The sequence below is a fragment of the Anabrus simplex genome, chromosome 9, assembly GCF_040414725.1.
Source record: "Anabrus simplex isolate iqAnaSimp1 chromosome 9, ASM4041472v1, whole genome shotgun sequence".
Lineage (NCBI taxonomy): Eukaryota > Metazoa > Arthropoda > Insecta > Orthoptera > Tettigoniidae > Anabrus > Anabrus simplex.
Genome location: NC_090273.1, coordinates 68,138,119 through 68,159,938, shown reverse-complemented (window position 1 = coordinate 68,159,938; position 21,820 = coordinate 68,138,119). Strand labels below are relative to the sequence as shown.

Sequence of the window (21,820 nt, the reverse complement as noted above, 5' to 3'; positions counted from 1 at the left end):
GAACATACAATACCATGTACTTTCTTCTTCTTTTTTTAAGTGACTATACAATATTAAATAAACCTAATTAAGGTATGTTCTGTATCATTTCTCTGCAAATAACCTCACTCCTTGTGGGTGGGGTTAACTTCCAATAAGTAACGAGGGGAACCTGACCCCTACAGAGCACATCCCCAGGTGGCACATAGGGGGCCCCTACAGTATGTAGGGCTGGTTTGAAATAACCAATACAACCTGCGGACCAACAGGTAGCCCAGTTCCAGGGGGCTTTAGAATACTGTGACACCCTCTCTCCCGGGGTCATAAATATGGAGGGCCCTTGCCCTGGGTTAAGGGTGAAGACCTCAACGGTATCTACGGTTGAGAAGATGGACTTTGGTACGATGGAGATGGCGGAAGAGGTAACCCATCCTTTTGGGTACAGATGGAATCCATTGCCTTGTAGGATGAGGAAGGCATCCTCACAGGCTAAGGGAGTAAACCCTGAAAGAAAATCCTCTTATGCGTTAGGCCTATCAAGTCAACAGGAGATTATTGAGTACAATCGCTTTCAATTAGAAAAAGAGCCTCGGAAAGAAGATTATAAACCGGACTGACATGTCCTCTCAAACAGTTGTAAAGTATGATGACCGTAAAGCTGATGATATACAATGTTCTGAAAGGAAACTCAAAATAAATAAGAGATTCAAATACCGAATTGGAACTATGAACATTCTATCATCAACTGGAAAGGTAGAAGAACGCCTAGACATGATGAATAGAAGAAAAATATCAATATTCGGATTAAGTGAGACCAAATGGAAAGGAATTGGAAGTAAGACACTTTGTGGAAGATACAAATTGTACTGGAGTGGACAGGAGAAGGTAGCGAAAAATGGTGTTGGATTCTTAATTAACGAAGGGACTGCTGCTACAGCTGAAGTTATCTGCAAAAGTGATAGAATCATTAAGGTTCATTAAACTGGAGAACACTAAGTACACCGTCATACAAATGTATGCCCCATAGACAGGCTGCAGTGAAGAAGACAAAGAGAAATATCGGCAAGACCTGGAAGATACAGTTAATGAGGAAAACATTATTATTATTATTATTATTATTATTATTATTATTATTATTATTATTATTAAGTTGGGGTAGACAGACTTGGGTACGAGAACATCATTGGTCCACATGGATTTGGACAAAGGAATGCAGAAGGAGAACAACTTTTAGATCTGTGCAGAAGAAATGATCTTATAATCAAAAATACATTCTTAAAAAAAAAAAAGAGACAGTCACAGAGTAACAAGGTACAGTTGGGATGGCCAGTAGAGAACATTGATTGAGTGCGTAATCACGAATAAAAATGGTGGCAGATACATCACAGGTGTAAAGGTCATCCCTAGTGAAAGCATGGATAGTGACCACAGATTACTGGTAGTAGACTTCAAACATAAGACTAATGAAACACAGAAAATTATTATGAAAAACCCAAGGGTTAAAACTTGGAAGATGCAAGAAGTCCAAATAAAGGAAGAATACAAACTAAGGATTCAGCAGAGTCTGCCGAAGGGTGAAGTAACTAACGTTAATGAAGAGTGGAAGACTTTCAAAGACACCTTTGTGGGAGAAGCCAAAAACCTATGTGGAGTTACAAGTTCCATCAAAAGGAAAAAGGAGACACTATGGTGGAATGATGGAGTGAAAACAGCGGTAAAGAAAGAAGCCTAATAAAGAAGGCACTGGACAAGGAAAAACAAAAACAGGGACAAGAATGCAATGAACAAGAAATACAAAGACTCCAAGGAGTATACAGGAACAAAATCTTGCTGTAAAGAACATTGTAAGGGAAGAAATGGAATGAGTTTGCAGACAAACTGGAAGAGGACAGTAGAGGAAATATGAAATTGCTATGCAGAGTAGTGAAAAACAAGCAAAGCGATCAAGAGACCATAAAAGCAATAGAACGTGATGATGGAACTCTGGTACAAGAAGAGGGAGAAATTAAACAGGAACTCAAGATCTATTTCGATAAGTTGCTGAATGGAGATACAGAAAACATAACGGATAGAGGAGAGCCAAGTTGAGGAACCACAACTGAACCACCAATTACATGGCTTGAGGTTGAAAATGCGCTCAAGAGCATGAAGAAAGGAAAGGCAGTGGACATAGACGAACTAAGTGCAGATATGCTGAAAGTGATGGGAATTCCAGGAATCCAGTGGCTCTACAGGCTGCTCAACAAGATATGGGAGGAAAGTACTATTCCTGAGGACTGGAAGATGGGCGTCATTGTACCTCTGTTCAAGAAAGGAAGCCGACGAAAATGTACTAATTATCGTGGTATTACACTACTGTCTCATGTCCTGAAAATATTGAAATATATAATAGAGACCAGAATCAGAGATATTGTTGAACCAATTTTGGAAGAAGAGCAGTATGGTTTCAGACCAGGAAGGTCAACTATAGACCTTATATTTGCAATTAGGATGCGAATGGAAAAATACTTGGAGAAGAACAAGCCTTTATTTCTAATATTTTTGGACATTGAGAAAGCCTACGACAGTGTACCAAGGGAAAGAATTTGGCAATGCATGAAGGAACTTCAAGTGCAAGACAGCCTCATAGAAAAAGTGAATATGTTGTATAGTGGGAATAGAAGTTGTATTCAAGTAGGACATGGTTTGTCAGACTGGTTTGAAACAAAGAGAGGAATGCATCAGGGCAGCTCATTGTCACCATTTCTATTTATTATTGTGATAGATGTAGTAATGAAATCTATTAAAAAGAAAAGAACATGGAGGTATCAAAGCCTTCACATTTGCACATGATGATGTGATCTGGAGTGACTCAGAAGAGGAATTGGGAGAGAGAATGCAAAGCTGGAATGAGGAGTTTAAGAAATATGCTTTAAACATCAGTAAGACCAAGACAGTGGTGATGAAAGTGTATGGGAAACAGAACCAATAGTCGTGTTAAATGAAGCCCAACTGGACAGCGTTCCAGTTTTCAAATACTTGGGTAGAGTTCTATCAAATGACAACCTAGCAAAACAGAGGTGAATAATCGAATCAATAAGGCAACACAATTTTACCACCATTTAAGACACCTGCTATGGGATGAGCAAATACCTATGAAAACAAAAATTACATAGTATAAGTCCTATTATACACCAATTCTTACATAGAGTCTCGAAACCACAACACTGACCAATAGAGATAATTCCAAACTCCAGGCAGCTGAAATGAAATTCCTACGCACTTTGATCCAGAAAACTAGGAAAGACAAGATTAGGAATGAGGAAATTAGAGAAGACGTAGGAGTAGATGATTCTCTTCTCAATAAGATTCAGATATCAAGACTGAAGTGGTTTGGTCACATGAAGAGGATGCCAGTTAACAGAACTGCAAGGAAGGAATTTGACAGAAAAGTAGAAGGAAGACAACCTGTGGGAAGGCCTCGTAGGAAATGGATAGATTTCGTTAAGAACAATGTACTGCTGAGAGGTCATGATTGGGACAAGTTGGTGGAGGAGAAATGGTACGAGGACAGGATGAGATGGAGGAGGCTCATATACCACACCCGGGAAACTGGAGATGGTTTAGGATGATGATCTGTATCATTTCCACCTCACTGGACTGATTGCATAAAAATTGGTTAAATTGAAACTCTTTTATAACGACAAAATTAATCAGGTCCATTGGATGTCATTATAACTAATTTGTACTGTATAACATAAAAATGCTAATTGAGGGCTACCTTTCACAGACAGGTATATACCATCGCAGACACTTTTTGTAGAGCTCCTATAAGGCGCCTTGCAGATAGATTGAAATGCTACTACTAGCGCTACATAGTGGCCCGTTCTGAAACAAGAGGTAAGGCGCAGTGCGAGTCTCAGTACAACGTGTGTAACATTCAAACAAGTTGCGGGTTTAAAGCGATTCAGTTCGGGGATCTAAGTGAATCATCATGCAATAAAGGAAGAAACCTTGTTGTCAGTGGCCACGTGAACGGCGTTGAAGAGTTAATTTCGAATGGTTTCGGATACATCCCAGGAAAAGTCACCCGACAAACATCTGGCAATTTGCCGCCTTATATCGTGAAACTTGAGGTAGGCAAGGTGTAGTTAGGTAAAAATTTATATAGTTTATGTAGTAAGGATTAATTTATGCATGTTTGCTAAGTTGTACGCATTTTTATTTTGTGTTCAGGTTGACCAGAATCGTAATGTCTCTACCAGCGAATGTTCCTGTCCTGCCGGCGCCAGAAGAACTTGCAAACGCGTAGCTGCAGTAGTGTATTATATAAATAATGAAAGTGTTGCCTCCAAAACAGACCGTCCGCAACAGTGGGGAAAACCGAACCCCAAAACAATGTCAGCAGAAAAATATAGAAAAGGCAAACGCGTAGAAGAACTGTTCGGTAAAAAGACTTTGATGATGTTGTAACCAAGGTTGAAGTTTACAGAACACAACTTTTATTGCTTCACTTTATGATATTTACACAAATAACAGAAATTTATTTTGAAGCAAAAAGGAATATTGAATCTTGAGAAAAGTTGGTATTTATACAATATGTACAGGTTTACAGTCTTTATATACACTTCTATCTTGAAAAGATAGTCTTTGTGAACTGACACGTTGATAGTCGAAAACTATCTGGCACACTAACATGAATGTCTTTGAGAGTCCTTGTTTGTTGAAGTGCCTGAATTCCTAAAAAGCAAGTTCAATTGATTGAAGAAATTCCACCTAGCGAAACTAAGGGAGCTTGCGTAAATTAGGGAATGAAAATGGCTTGTAAAAGAATTATGGAACATAGGCAGTGGAAACAGGTAAGGGAGCGGTGACCAGAGGTGAAACCTCGTACTGCCAGAAATTCAGTCCACCTGGTCGAAGCACATTTTCAAGAGGAGTAGCCTCCGTGCTCGACGTAGGGTGTATTCTGGAGCTGGACACCGGGGCAAGTGGGCCAGTGAGCAGGCAGGGAGCTCCTATTTATAGTACACTCGATGGTCAGGCACGCGCACTGAGGGCTGCGCGTCGAAGCTAGCAGAATGATACACAGGCGCGCTTGCAGCTGGCTGACGGAGCGAGAAAGGGAGCGCCGGACATACAACACCCTCCCCTCCTAAATACGCCGGTACGGCGTGAAACGGCGGCGGCGCTGGCGGCGACTGCGATGCTGGGGAGGAGCTGCTGAAGTCTCTGTTGTATTGTCCGGAGCTGGAACTGGGCGGAGTGGCGCTGTCTCGTCCTGAAAGGAACCCATTGTTATTAAATGATCTAAAGCGCGTTCAGCAATAGATTTATCAGGTTTAGCAATAGCATCAATAGCTGGACAGGGGCGGTAGCGCAGACGTATCTGATCTTGATGGCGGCAGATACGTTTCTCCGTAGTGTGTATCTCGTATAGACGATGACCCAAAGATCTGCAGATGACTCCAGGTATCCAGAGTGGGTTGGATTTGAATGTCCTGGTGTAGACCTTGTCGTTGAGGGAGAACTTCGTTGGTGAGGTCTTATGCTGGGCCGGAAGAGGCTGTAACAGAGAAAGTAAAGTTCTGTGAGGTCGTCCATGGAGCTTCTGTGCAGGAGTGATATTATCAGCGCCGGGTAGAGTTCTGTAGTTGTTTAAGAGTTGGAGCAAGGCTTGGTCTTTAGTTAAGCCTGAAGAGACAGCTTTCTTCATACTTCTTTTAAATGTTTGTACGAAGCGTTCAGCTTCACCATTAGATTGAGGGTGAAAAGGTGGTGCTAGGATATGACGAATGCCATTATGTGTACAAAAGTTCTGAAAAGCAGTAGCTGTAAATTGAGGTCCGTTGTCGGAAATGAGTACTTGCGGTAAACCTTCTGTAGTAAAGATTTTCTGGAGAGCACGAATGGTAGCTTCGGTTGTAGTAGTCGAATGCATATCCACTACATATGGAAAGTTTGACAGTGAATCGATGACTATTAACCACATGGAATTGAGGAAAGGACCTGCGAAATCGATGTGAACTCGTTCCCATGGAGTAGTAGCAGGAGGCCATGAAGCAAGATCAGAAGACGGGGCGTTCTGATTCGTTTGACATTGCTCACAATGACGTATTAGCTTTTCGATGGCGGCATCAATACCGGGCCAGTAGCAGTGTTGACGGGCGAGTTGCTTTGTTCTGGAGATACCCCAATGGCTTTGGTGTAATAACTCGAGAACTTGTTTCTGTAGGCTAAGTGGGATAACCACTCGGAAGATGGTGCCTGCTTCTAGTAATACAACTCCGGCACGAGTCGTGAGACGATGCTGCATACGATGATAAGGTGCCAGGTGGGCAGGAAGTGTGCTCTGAAGAGGCCAACCGTTGCGGATGTAAGTACGTACAGTAGCAAGTGTACTGTCCTTATCCGTAGCTTTAGCTATGCAGGTAGCATCAATAGGAAAACTGGATACAGTATCTTCAAGTTCTATGTCCAACTGAAGACATTCAGATTCTTGAGAATCGAAGGCAGTATCAGGACCAACGGGTAAGCGGGAGAGGGCATCAGCATTACAATGCTGGGATGTGGCTCGATATACAATCTGATAGGAATAATCAGAAAGGAACATGGACCATCTTTGAAGCTTTCTGAGGGAATTCTCTGGGATCTTATTACCAGGATGGAATAAGTGTACGAGAGGCTTATGATCGGTAATGATCAGGAAATGGTTGCCATAGAGATATTCATTGAAACGGCGAATACCAAAGATGATGGCTAAAGCTTCTTTCTCTATCTGTGAGTATCGACGTTGATGGTCATTAAGTGTTTGCGAAGCGAAGGCGATGGGGCGTTCGTGTCCATGACGATCCTTCTGGGAGAGAACGGCACCGACACCGTAGTCTGAAGCGTCAGTAGCTAGCGTGATGATCTTGTCGGGCTGAAAATGAGTGAGTTGTATAGCTTGAATTAAGGCGTTGTTGATTGTTTTCCATGCCTGTTGGCATTGCGGAGTCCACTGAAACTTAACACCTTTTTTACGTAGAGCGTTTAATGGAGCTGCCACTGTAGCGAAGCGTGGAATGAACTTATTATAATAGTTCGCTTTGCCTATGAAGGACTGAAGCTGCTTGAGGTTCTGAGGTGCTGGCATGTTTACTATCGCTGAGACATTCTGTGTACTAGGACGAATTCCATTCTTATCAAGTATATGTCCTAGGTAGTGAACTTGAGGCTGAAAGAAGGTACATTTAGCGAGATTCGCTCGTAGTCCATTGTCTTTCAATGTCTGGAGAAGGAGGCGTAGATTGGTTAGATGTTCCTGATGATCTTTTCCAGTAACAATAATATCATCCAGGTAGTTAGCACAACCGGGAATGGAGGCGGTGAGTTGAGCCAAATAGCGCTGAAAAATAGCTGCTGAGGATGAAACACCAAATGGGAGCCGCTGGAGCTGGAGCAGTCCGAGAGGAGTGTTGAGTGTGAGAAATTTCTTAGATTCTTCGTCTAAAAGTAGCTGGAGATATGCTTCTTTAAGATCAACTCGAGAGAAGAATTGTCCACCAGAGAGACGACGGAATAAGTCTTCTGGACGTGGAATAGGAAAGATATCTGTGTCGAGTTGTGAGTTGACTGTAGATCGAAAATCGCCACAAAGTCGAACATTACCATCAGGTTTCTTGAGTACCACGAGTGGAGTAGCCCATTGACTAGAAGTAACTGGGACAACAATTCCAGTTTGTATCCATCTTTCTAATTCTTTCGTGACCTGGTCTTGAAGTGCTAGGGGTACTGGACGAGCTTTGAGGAAGCGAGGCTTAGCTCCGGATTTCAGCTGTATGTGAGCTGTATAGTCTTTGGCTGTTCCGAGCTGAGAGTCGAAGACTTCAGGAAACTGCGCTAGGAGAGCGGTAACGTCAGAAGTAGGATGCAATGTAGATACGACGTTAATGTTGTCATGTATCTGGAAACCAAATAAGTTAAATAGATCCATGCCCATAATGTTTGATGCAGTGTAGTTGTTAACTACGAGAAGAGGAATGGCCTTCTGAATTCCTTTATAACTAGCCTGAAGCTTGATTTGACCTTTGATGTCAATTTTCTTCTTGTTAAATGTCACGAGCTGGATATCAGCTGGAGAGCATGAAGGTGAACCTAAGTCGTGGTAGGTAGTCAGGTTAATAATAGAGACAGGTGATCCAGTGTCTAATTGAAAATCGACAGATCGATCAGAGAATGAGAGAGGAATGATGATTTTGTGAGAATCCTTTGTGGGAAGAATAAGATTGATCTGATCAACTTCCATGTCTTGGCGGGGCTGTATATGCTTCCGGCGTGCTGCAGTAGTCTTAGCAGGGCGGATCGAACTTTGACAGACAGTCTTAATGTGTCCAAGTTTATGACATCGTTCACAAGTAGCTTTGAAAAAACGACAGTCACGACGTTCATGATGCTTGAAACAGCCTCGGCAGGAAGGCAGGAGTTTCGAGGTGCTTTTAGAATTGGGCTTCCGTGTAGCATTACGAGAGGGAACCTGGCGAGAATGCTTGGTGGAGAGCGCCTTATCCGTACGGTTCACTGTAGCAGAGGACTTGCGGGCCTGAGGCGAGACTTGCGCAACTTCGTGTGGAGAAGCTATGGCTGCGGCAGTCTTGGTAGTAAGCTCATAAACCGTAGCAATACGCTGGACGTCTTCTAAAGAAGGGTTACTCTGCTTGACAGCGTCAAAACGTATTTTGTCTTCAGGAGTATGTAAAATTATCATGTCCCGAATGAGAGAATCAGTGTAGGATGAACCACAACCGTCCTTGGAGCAGATGAACTGGCAGGGTTTAGCTAGACCACGCAATTCAGTTATCCATTCAGTATGTGTCTGATGGGGTTGCTTTCTGCTCTGAAAAAATTTATAGCGAGCAGCCACTATGTGAGGAGCTTTGGCATAGTGTTCCGTGAGACGGGCCAAGAGCTGCGTGAAGGGTACCTCAGATAAGTGTTCTTCCGGACTTAATTTACGTAGTAATTCACACGTAGCATTGCCAACCGAACTAAGAAATAGTGCGCGGCGGCGTTGATCATCTGTGACAGAATGGCAGATGAAATGCTGTTGCAAACGGGCTAAATAAACTGACCATTCTTCCTTAGCTGGATCAAAAGCAGAGAACGGAGGAATAGCTGATGGCTGTGTAGAGACAGAAATAGCTTGAATAGCCTGAATTAATGCTGCCTGTTGTTGTTGCATAAACTGTTGTTGTTGCTGCTGTAAGGCTTGGAAGACCGTAGCGAGTTGTTCCGCAGTAGCCATTGCGAGATGCGTGCAAGAAAGAGTAAGGTAAGCTGTGTGTCAGAACTGGTTGGAGTGTCGTTGTTGTTTAGCACGTCGCCGTAGAGTTGACAACTGGGCCTGTTGAATTGGAGTATCGTGTTTACCTCGTTGCTATAGAGTTGGCGATTGGGGCTGATGACGTGTAGTTTGTTGCGTTTACCTCGTTGCTATAGAGTTGGCAACTGGGGTCGAAGAATTGTAGGTTGTTGCGTTTTACCTCGTCGCCATAGAGTTGGCAACTGGGGTCGAAGAATTGTAGGTGGGTGCGTTTTTACCTCGTCGCCATAGAGTTGTGTTGTAACCAAGGTTGAAGTTTACAGAACACAACTTTTATTGCTTCACTTTATGATATTTACACAAATAACAGAAATTTATTTTGAAGCAAAAAGGAATATTGAATCTTGAGAAAAGTTGGTATTTATACAATATGTACAGGTTTACAGTCTTTATATACACTTCTATCTTGAAAAGATAGTCTTTGTGAACTGACACGTTGATAGTCGAAAACTATCTGGCACACTAACATGAATGTCTTTGAGAGTCCTTGTTTGTTGAAGTGCCTGAATTCCTAAAAAGCAAGTTCAATTGATTGAAGAAATTCCACCTAGCGAAACTAAGGGAGCTTGCGTAAATTAGGGAATGAAAATGGCTTGTAAAAGAATTATGGAACATAGGCAGTGGAAACAGGTAAGGGAGCGGTGACCAGAGGTGAAACCTCGTACTGCCAGAAATTCAGTCCACCTGGTCGAAGCACATTTTCAAGAGGAGTAGCCTCCGTGCTCGACGTAGGGTGTATTCTGGAGCTGGACACCGGGGCAAGTGGGCCAGTGAGCAGGCAGGGAGCTCCTATTTATAGTACACTCGATGGTCAGGCACGCGCACTGAGGGCTGCGCGTCGAAGCTAGCAGAATGATACACAGGCGCGCTTGCAGCTGGCTGACGGAGCGAGAAAGGGAGCGCCGGACATACAACAGATGACATCTGACTGACTGAGGATATTTTAAAAAACATCCCTTGCAGTCTTCGTACAAAGCATCGAGCAGAAGTAAGTACTGAAATCGAACAGTCGTGCAGGGCCGTAGTCACCTTATTGATAGACAGGGTAGTGAATGATGTGGAGAGAGAAGAATGTGAGGAAATTGTGACACAGCTATTACATTTACAAGTCTAACGACGTGCGCTTGCCAGACAAATACACCTTTCGCACTGTGAGTGACGAATTTTTTTTTACCACCAAAGTGCAGGTTGATACAGATCATATAATTAAAATCTCCCTGTACACTTTATCTCAATCAGGAAGCCCTCGATGGATTCAAGAAAATAAGATAAGAATATCTGCTAGCACGAAAGCAAATCGGATCAAAACTAGGCGACATAACTTTGATACTTTAGCTCTCGCATTTGTAAATGAATCTCCAATTGGCGGAGCTGCTTTGAACATTCTTACCGAAGTGAAATGGAAAGTGAAGCAATAGAATGCTATGGAAGTTCATTTGTTCGTGTTATTCGATGAGGTTGCAAATTCCTTAACACGCAACACATAGACGATGTCATCCACGTGTGGGAAAAGTTCTGTTGGCAATTTCTGTAATATATTGTATATTTTGATTCTTTTAATACACCTTTCTACGTGAATTCTAACACTCGCAATATTGTAAGTACTCTCAACTTCCTCAGCTGTTTATCTCCTGTCATGTAAGAACGGTGGTGTCACGGTTATGATACCGCGGCCAGATAAGTTAGTTCTGATGCCTAAATTCTTTATCTGCCATGACCTCATCGCCAGGTTGAAGGAAAGTAAACCACTGACGGTTGTTATGAATGAGTCTCTAGCTCTTCCACCGTAACATTTAGATTTAAAGCGATCATACCATTAGGCGTGATTGCAATTAAAACTTTTGCAGTGTAACAACTCTTTATTGTGAATAGAAATACAATCTCTTGATCTACATGGGGAGGCTGTTCAACCCTAAATTCCGTGCAGTCAATAATGACTCGACAGTTACCGTAATTTATTTTAAATGCTGGAGACATTATTTCTTGAACACTTTCCTTACTAGGCTGGAATACATATGCAGTGCCAGTTGCATAAGCACGGTCGTAAAAATATGTGAAATTGTTGTCCTATGAACACACTCAAAGCAGAATAGGACAGTCCGATTTTCATTTTCATTAGGAAAATGAATAATCTGGTTTCTTTACATAATTTCGAAACGTTACAGTTTGGTAATAACGCAAGGCAAAGACGTTGAAGTTCACACCTGTTAAATCACGCATTTGTGTATTGTTCCTTATGGAACTGTAGCCTTGGAAACCTGGACCCTTGATGTCTGCATGATCGTATTCCGTTCCACACATTTTATCATGTTTCGTAATGTTGCCTCCCAGACCGAAATTAAGTGGAATACATGCTTGTGTATTTACGTCGTTTTCATTTATTGAGCAAGGAATCATGAAGTCTGAACAACGAAAATAATTTCTTTTCTTGGATTCATCTGGAAATATTGTCGGAACATAGGTTGGACTTAATGGGTGTCTAGATCTTTTGTTTTGCCGGGCTGAGTGGCTCAGACGGTTAAGGCGCTGGCCTTCTAACCCCAACTTGGCAGGTTCGATCCTGGCTCAGTCCGGTGGTATTTGAAGGTGCTCAAATACGACAGCCCCATGTCGTTAGATTTACTGGCACGTAAAAGAACTCCTGCAGGACTAAATTCCGGCACCTCTGCGTCTCCGAAGACCTTAAAAAGTAGTTAGTGGGACGTAAAACAAATAACATTATTAGATCTTTTGTTTCCGATGAAATGTGCACTACATATTCTTGAGTAAGTCGTAGGTTGCCAAAGTAATCCATCAGTGCTAAAAATTAAATCGGATCAACTGAACTTATTGCAAACATGTGCAGTACGTATGTGTAGGCCTCCTACTTACTTCGTTCGGTTAACTCCTTGTATTATCCATCGCCTCCTTCGGTCCACATCTATCGCACGTTTTGGAAAACAATAAATTTGTACTTCACTTCCCGTATTTGCGTAAGTATTGGAACATCTGACAACACAACAATTGCATGTACTTGATCTCCTTTTCTATGCCATTATCATCTGAGTAACTACACGCTCAGTCATAACAGACCAGCTACTGCGAGTCTGGAGTCTGCCTCACGTGTTGTTCTGCGCTCGGCCGCTAGAGCGACGCGCACGGTGCCTCTCGATAGTTCTTTCACACATACATACTAGGTGGTTTTTTTGTTTTTGTTTTTGTTGTTAAGACTGCACTTGGATAGCCATTTGTTTCTTTGGCCTCCTTCAATAATATAGCTACCGCTAGGCTCCCTTTTGTCATAGATTAATATTTCATACATCTGTCTATCTAGATTTGTGGTCGAATTTTGAACCACACCTCTTAAGGTTCAGTTTCTGTTACATTGTACTATAAATCCTGGACTTCACAGTGTTAGGCCACTGGCATAGAATGTTGTGTGGTCATAAAATAAACCACAGTGTGTTACCACCCTCTGGTGAAGAGAACACAGCATTTTGCAGCGCACGATGCATGTTGTGGTTGAGAATTGAACCACAGTCCATTCAACTCACCTGCTGTGAATGTAAATAGAACATTTCACAAGCTAAGTTAATTTTATTCAATAATCTTCCATTCATTCCTGTGTAGTGTGGTTCTAAGATAATCTGAAACTTACAGTTTTACTGTATTTAGTTAAAATAACACAAATGTATCGTTGCTGTTGTCACTTAGAAAGTGTGCATGTGCTCGTAACCTCACTTTGTTCAAATTCATGCCAAATCATATTAAAATAAAATAATTTATAACATTATTCAAATTATGGCTAATTTAAAGTCTGCAATTTTTAATACATTTACAATAATTATAATTTTTATTCAATTCTCCCAGGATTTGGGATGGTTTCACACATTATTATCCAAGAAAGCGGGGAAAAAGGTAGCCTTTGTTAAAAATTAGCTTTTATTTTTACCTTCTCACCTATGCGTTATTTAAGGCCCTTTTGTTTACATGTGCTGGTTCATTAGTCCATAATATGAAGGATTCCAAAGACATTCAATTTATGGGAAATACTTGTAGCCAAATACCATTAACGGCTGGTATTTTTATACCCATTCTAAACTCTCAATGTTGTGAGCTCGAATTGGGGAGATGGTGGGTTCAAATCCCACCGTTGGCAGCCCTGAAGATGGTTTTCCATGGTTTCCCATTTTCACACCAGACAAATACTGGGGCTGTGCCTAAATTAAGACTGGCCACTACCTTCCCAATCCTAGCCCTTTCCCATCCTTACATCACTGAAAACCTTTGATTTGGTAGTGCAAATTTAAATCACTAGTAAAAATAAACTCTCAATGCTAGACAGAAATATGTACTTATCAAAATACATGTCTGTGATATGCCATTAGCTAGTTCAACAAATATTTAGTCGCTATATGCTTTGTGCGCACTTGTTATAGTATGTGTTTATGGCGATGTATTTCATTGGTCACCACGATTCCTTTTGAACACAAAATTCCTTTTTTATAATTGTGTGCTGTTCCATTCCGTACAATGTAGGCCTGTAATAACTAACGTGTTTATATAATCGTTCACAGGGTTACGTCTTATCTACATGTTGATTTTGTTGTAGGCTACAATAATGGCAAGGAGGCTTGATTGCTTGGATGTGGAAGCACTTTTCATTAGATACAACAGAAGAAAATGCTTCTGAGTCACATTTAGGGGGCATTTCTGACATTGAGGACTGTCATCCTACATCTGCAGCAAAGCACATGTATTCAGCAGGCTACAGAGGAGATGGATCATTGGGTGTAGATTTCAAAGCTGATGTCAACATAGGCAATCTTTATTAAGCCACCTACAACAGAGAAAATAAAGAATTATTTGGACTTTTCAAATTCGGTCCCTGAGTGTACTGCTAGTGGTCACTTGACACCACCATCTGTACAACAGTTCACTTTTTCAAAGTGTGCATTGACCTGTTCAATAGAATGTAACTTTCATATAGCAAGGATATCTGACATAATGTCACTGAAATGAATTGTTAAAATACCAAGATATATTCACCTGAATGATAAAAAGAAAATGCCAAAATGAAATTATCCTAATGTTGACTAGCTATATAAACTAATACCTATACTAAAATACTTCAAAGAGGCATTCAATCCATATCAATTCCTTTCTGCCGATGAGAGTATGATAGCCTTAAAAGGCAGAAGTTCTCTGAAGCAGTATATGCCCGTGAAGTCATTAACATTTGGTTTTAATATATTTGCAATTTGCTGTTCAGTGACAGGTTCCTTGCTAAATTTTCATGTTTACAAAGGTACAGCAACCTCTGATGAAGAGAGATCCTTGGGTGAGAGAATTGTCTTGGATCTAGCTAGATGTTTTGAGAATTTATTGTACTGTAATTGCTTTGACATATTCTTTTATTAGTCTTCACCTCTTGTCTAAGTTACTTGCCAGAGGTTTTTATATGGTTGTGGAACAGTAGCGTAGCCAGGATTTCAGTTTGGGGGGGGGGGGGGGCCATTCATCCAGAATTTTATTTTGATAGGTGTCCAAACTTCCATAGTTTAGGTGGTGTAGAATACCGAAAAAGGAAATGAGTGTCCTTGGATCCAAGTAAGAGTGGTGGATTCGTGCGGATTCCGGAAGCTAATAGTAATTTCCTTCTTCTTCTTCCCCACTTTTCCCTCATCTGTGGGGTCGCGGGTGCGAAATGTGTCGCACATGTGGATTTGGCCCTGTTTTACGGCCGGATGTCCTTCCCGACGCAACAATATATAGAGGGATGTAATCAGTGTTGTGTGTTTATTTGGTGGTTGGTAATGTAGTATGTTGTCTGAATATGAATATGTTGGGACAAACACCCAGTCCCAAGCCAGAAGAATTATTCAGACGCGATTAAAATCCCCGACCCAGCCGGAAATCGAACCCGGAACCGTCTGAACCGAAGGCCTCAACACTGATCATTCAGCCAATGAGTCGGACTCCGGAAGCTAATATTAATGCACATTATATATAAAATGCTCAATAAAAGAACTTTCGTTAAAACTCCTGGGGTGTCTGGACTCCTTGGACGACAGCCCCCGGTCTCGGCTACCTCTGTTACTCCCATCCCAACATAACTGCAGCATTTCATATATTCCGCGTAGAAGTGAAATGAATGCAAGAATAAACACTTTGAGTAAGGATGCAATATTCTGGTTTAGAACAAATACAGTAATGTTATAATAATAATGGTCATGTGATAAGCAATAAAGAAGTGACATTTTATACAAATAATGCGGCAAAGATACACACACAAACACACACGCGCGCGCTTGCGCGCGCGTCGAATACAGGTTTCTTGTCCATGGCTAGATGATGAAGGCAAGAGAATGATGGCCCACCGTGACTCGTTATTTCGACATTATAAACAAACCCTAGATGACACAGACTTCGAATGTAACCGCATCTTAAGAAATCGCACAAAGCAGTTAATCAGAAATTTAAAAAATGCATATATTTTCAGATTTCAGCTAACAACTTAAATTCTAATCGCGCATGGGACCAACTTAGAGCTCTGGGAATAGGAAAACATCAACAGAGACAGACAACTCCTGACATTCCACTTGACGAACTGAACGATTACTTTAGTAGAATAAATATTCAACCTACCCAAATTAACTCCCCTCCAGCCAATCTGCCATTCACATTTCACAGTGTCACAGAAAATCAGGTTAAAAGGCTTAGTACTCGATAAAATCAAAGACTACAGGTGTATATGATATTCCTATTACTTTTATACATAACATTATGAGTAACCGTCAACAGCGTGTAACAGTAAACGACAAGGCCTCTAAATGGAAAATGAAACTTAGTGTTGCCCCACAGGGCAGTATTCTACGGCCCCTAAGTTTCTCTATTTATATCAATGACATACCATCTGTGACAGGAAATAACACACATGACCTCTGTGCTGACGACCTTTAAATAGGCTATATCTTGGCACAGGCCAGAGTAAAGTGTAGCTTCCACCGAAGTCCCAGTCAACATCCATGGCTGTGACAATATGGAAGTTGCTGGGGTATGGGTGTTGCTGAGTAATGACATTCAGAGCATGACTAGTGCATCTGAGTGTTATGAAAGGTGCTGCTCATAGGGTCAGTTGTGCTGCAATAGTACTTTCTGACCCAGTGAGGAAAGCAATGGCAAACTACCTCACTCCTCATCTTGCCTAGTACGCCTCATTTTAGTGCTGCCATTGGTTTTTGGGGTTTCCTCATAACCGCATAACCTTTGGTGGTGCTATTTGAGGATCCAACCAGCCTCTGGGCTGATGACCTAACAGACAGACATCGACACTGCAAGACAAGATATTAACAGGGACCTCCGACGACTCAGTGTATATGCACAACGAAGCTCTCTTATACTAAACTGCAAAAAAACTCAATTATAATTGGATCACGAAAATTACTGAGCTTCTCAAACAATGTCGCAATCCCGCCTATCCTACTGAATGGTAACATTATTCCCTACAGTAAAACGGTTAAAAATCCCGGCGTAATGATGAATGTAACAGTTGATTGGTCTGATCAAACGAAAGAAATACGTAAAAAGATTTTTGGAGTACTTCACCCTCTTAAACGACAGAGGAATGTATTTCCATTTGAGCTACAGGCCAAACTAATACAGACACTCATTCTCCCTATTCTTGATTATTGTGACGTTGTTTTAGTTGACATGACGAGAGAAGAAACACTTAAACTTCAACGAGCACTGAATTCCTGCCTGCGGTTTATTTACAATATCGAGTACCGTACGATTTTCATATCACCCCATACTATCAGGCTGTCTCATGGCTGATGTCTGAAAAACGTCGGCAGCTGCACACTTTAACGATGGTGATCAGAGTGGTAGCTGGAAGTCAGCCAATGTATATTTCTTCTAAATTCGTCTTTTTATCATCATTTCACAACATTAATACACGTTCTAGATCCATTCTTTCTATTTCACTGCACCGCACAAATAAAATTATTAGATCATTTGTGGTGACTGTCGCCAGATTATGGAATTCCCTGGCAGTTCAGATCAGAGAAACTAGCTTTTTTAAATCACGATTTAAGGTCACCTGCCGAGACTACCTGCTTGAGGACAGCTGACTGAATGGTTGAAATATGAATGTGTGCGTTCCTGAGGAATAGCCATGTTTAAGAGTTTTTAATATTAATTAGTTCTAATATTAATTTACATACATACATACATTATCATTATAGACTGTTATGCCTTTCAGCGTTCAGTCTGCAAGCCTCTGTGAATTTACTAAACGTCGCCACAATCCTCGATTTGCAACTAATGTTTTAGCCTCATTTTGTTCTATACCTCTTATCTTTAAATCGTTAGAAACCGAGTCAAACCATCGTCGTCTTGGTCTACCTCTAACTTCTTTTACCCTCCATAGCAGAGTCCATTATTCTCCTAGGTAACCTATCCTCCTCCATTCGGCTCACATGACCCCACCACCGAATATTTAGTAAGTAATTTATTTAAATTTATTTTAAATTTTATTAATTTATGTAGTTTTAACTATTTTAAGAATCTCAGTATTTTATTTAAGATGTTGATTAGTATGTGGTTAAGTGTACAAGAGGGCCTGGAGCCCTAACTTCGCCACTGTACTGAAGGCACTAATAAATAAATAAATAAATAAATAAATAAATAAATAAATAATGTAAAGCGTATGGGTATAGATATTTTGTTAGTTGGTAAAGAAAAATACACGTTACAACAAATGCTATGTAGGGTTTACCTTGTCCTGTTAGTTTCCAACGCGGTTAGGGCCACGCAGCTGTGAACTTGCATCCGGGAGATAGTGGATTCGAACCCCACTGTCGGCAGCCCTGAAAATGTTTTCCCGTGGTTTCCCATTTTCACACCAAGCAAATGCTGGGGCCGTACCTTAATTAAGGCCACGGCCGCTTCCTTCCCACTCCTAGGCATTTCCTATCCCGACGTCGCCATAAGACCTATCTGTGTCGGTGTGACGTAAAGTAAATTGTTAATTACTTTTCCACGCAAGTCTGGGATACAGAATATAGTAGTATAAAGTTAGAGTTTCGTGACGCTAATATTCGTATCTATAATTTTTATTAACGTGCCAGAAATCAACGACACTGAGCTGTTGCCATTTCAACACCGTTTTAAGGGTTACCGATCCAATCCGGGATTTGAACCTGCGAACTCAGACTCAGAAGGAGAGCGACTCAACCAACTGAGCCACATGAAAAGGAGGCGTTTGTGATTATTGTTATAAATAGATGCAGCTAGTATTTTTACAAAGGTTTTATGAGGAGCATTTAATGCGTACGTTTTCTTACTGTCCTAAACGCACGAGGCCGGACAGAAGAACTAGCTGGAAGCTAAGGAACCTTGCAGGGGTGTCGCTTCCTTCTCTGTTCACTTTTCCAAATCAAACTCCATGACGTAACAGCCCCGAAGCGCCATCGCCTACCAAGCGACGGCTGTTCAGGCCGGAGGCCTGCAGATTACGAGGTGTTGTGTGGTCAGCACGACGAATCCTCTCCGCTGTTATTCCTGGCTTTCTAGACCGGGGCCGCCATCTCACCGTTAGATAGCTCCTCAATTATAAACACGTGGGCTGAGTGTACCTCGAACCAGCCCTCAGATCCAGGTAAAAGTCCCTGACCTGGCTGGGAATAGAACCCGGGGCCTCCGGTAAGAGGCAGGCACGCTACCCGTACACTGTGGGGCCGGCTGGTACTTTTAGGTCTCCTTATTTTCGAATTTGACTTAAGACATCCTGCATTCGATTCCCGGCACTGAGAGAGTTAAGAAAGGCATGGGATGGGGAGGATACAGCCTTGTTTTTGGGTGCAGTAGAGTTTTCCTTGAGTCTCTCGTAATTGAAATATATACGGCCTGGAAGGTAGTCACCTTCACGGGGTGTAGTACCAAAGTGGTTCCTTTTTTTTTTAAGAAGACAAATTAAATGAAGATTCTACTTCCTCACAAACGAAGAACGATATTATCAATTTTACGAACAGTTTCAATAATGCAGCCGGTTTATGTTAAAAGTACAAAAGCTATGATTGTACATGGTAACAATCAAAACCAACAATATCTACTGAAGATCCGTCACCGCACTCGGTAGGACCGGCTTTCTTTTCATATTCACCGGGCGAGTTGGCCGTGCAGTTAGGGGCGCACAGCTGTCTGCTTGCATCCGGGAGATAGTGGGTTCAAACACCTCTGTCGGCAGCCCTAAATATGGTTTCCCATTTTCACACCAAGCAAATGCTGGGGCTGTGCCTTAATTAAGGCCACGGCCGCTTCTTCCCACTCTCAGCCCTTTCCTTTCCCATCGTCGCCATTGAAGATCTACGGTGTGACGTAAAGCAAATTCTAAATAAAAAATAAAAAATCTTTTCACAACCCCTTCCCAGGGAAAGTTGTATCCACACTACTGGCCTGGACTTACACCCCACCCACTGAAATTATTTTGTGGGTACGCCACTGCATCCACTCACCATTTAAGGTACAAGGTAAGTCCGAAGAATGGTTGGATACTCAAAATACACCACCATAAATGATGCGGTTCTGGCTCAAAAGTATAAAGAAAGGTAAGGGACGGGATCTAGTGTTTTAAGTAGAATCCGTATCAATAGAACGTGACTACCCATTTTAAAAATGTTTCATGTATCGACTGCGATACAAGCCTGGGCCGTCCTGATGGGAAGATAGAAGCATTGGAACGGAGTTATCATGCCCGCCAATTATAAAGTATTTACCTGCACTTTTGATGGTGCCATTTGAGGTTCCAATCAGTCCCCGGGCATTTGACAAAATATATAGGCCTACCTATCGAACTTAGGCAAGCATCCGCGATTGTCTTGGCACTGTAAGAATTAAAAAAAAAAATACTTTTTCATAACTTACCGAGGATGCACATAGTGTTGGCTTTTCAGTGACAAAACGGTCCCTCTTCAAAAAATGTTACTTATATGGCACAAAATGAGGAACTAACGTGCAGATCACAATCCTGTCACAGTCTTCCCAACGCTGCAACTCAAACACAGCACATCTCTCAACCACGGTGCAACCCGAGGATCCCTAGGACATTGTTGTTTCCTGGAACCGATCTGCAAAAGCTGACATGATGTTGTAAGCTTGCAGCTGTTTCTGGACGTGGCCCCCGTTATCTCGGTGGTCACGTTCCGGCCCCCTACTGAGTAATCCCCTGCTAATTGGCCTTTTCTTCATGTCTTGAAATTTGTCAATACACGGTTTCATTCCCAATACTGAGGCCTCTACAGGAAAATATCCTCGCGCATCACAATCCTAAGTGTCTTCCTTTCATTCAAGCAGTACAAATATGGAGAATTATGTATGTCCCTATTGAGCCCTACTAATAGATTCTTGTCGCTACGTTAATTTAACATTTCGGCGTACGTTTTTAAGTTGTTCGTACCGTACGTAAAACAACGGCTAATCCTCGCTCTAGTTTCAGGAAATATTTTGGGGGGGGCCCGGCCCCCCTGGGCCCCCCCCCCTGGCTACGCCAGTGTTGTGGAACAATGATGTGGAATAGGAAAGGTTTTACTAAATAATTATTTATTGGTGACAAGAAAATCAAGTATGTTAAGTCTGACTATGCATTGTCACAAGATATATCAATTAGTAAATGGAGGGATTGTGGGGGAAAATCTGTTGTGATTGCAAGTAAAATGCATGACCCTGAAGAAAATATTGTTGTTTCTAGGAGAAGCAAAGACTGTTAAAATGAAAGTGTATCTTGTCCATTATTGTTAGCTGAATAGGAACAATATATGGGAGGTGTCTGTAAGTTCAATCAGTACCAATCTTCGTATAATGTTGTGTGGAAATTATACTGTTAGTGGGTAAAATTTATCTACTATTTCCTTGTTGCAACAATTGTCTACTCTTATATATTGTACAAAGAAACCATGCAACTTGCTACCAGAGATAAATCTATGACCCATCTGACATTCAGAAATTCATTGGCAAATGAGTTTATTGGAAACTTATATTCAAGAACAAAATTTGGCCCTGGTCATTCAACCAAGATAAATAAAGGTAACTCATGTGGGTTTAGCAGAAGCACAATTTATGATGTTGGGAAAAATAGGCCAGCCAAAGACACATCTAGAATATGTGCATTCTGCAGTAACAGGAAACAACCTTGTTTGGAGTGGAAAGTGGCATTGTCGCACCAACAAAAGTAACTACCATATATTTATGATTTGGTGTTGACATAGTATGCACTATTGTGTAAATTTGTTCTTTTTTATATACTTTTAAGTAATAAATATTGTATTCAATTATATAAGAAATATTTAGACTGATTGTCTGATCGATGATCAAAATGGTTCTGACCGTGGTCAGGGTTTACAATTCCAGAAGTGATCTGAAAGGTGATTAATATACAGCTTGTGACAATCAAGTTCGTTGAATAGTCCTGTACTATCAACATAGATGAAGAATACATGACAGAGACCTTCCTGACCTTCGGAA

The 21,820-nt window shown here is 41.4% G+C and overlaps 1 protein-coding gene across 4 annotated transcripts in view; it reads left to right on the top strand.

Annotated features, from left to right (window-relative positions):
• The window catches only part of LOC136881125 (anaphase-promoting complex subunit 11), a 293,130-nt gene that overhangs the window by 59,776 nt on the left and 211,534 nt on the right, over positions 1 to 21,820 (top strand). The window contains exon 4 of one of the 4 annotated variants that reach the window (XM_067153778.2): positions 13,911 to 14,767. The exons of the other annotated variants lie outside the window; for them this stretch is intronic. The gene's annotated coding sequence lies outside the window, so the exon portion shown is untranslated. Of the gene's footprint in view, positions 1 to 13,910; positions 14,768 to 21,820 lie in introns of those variants that run through there. 4 annotated transcript variants of the gene reach the window in all.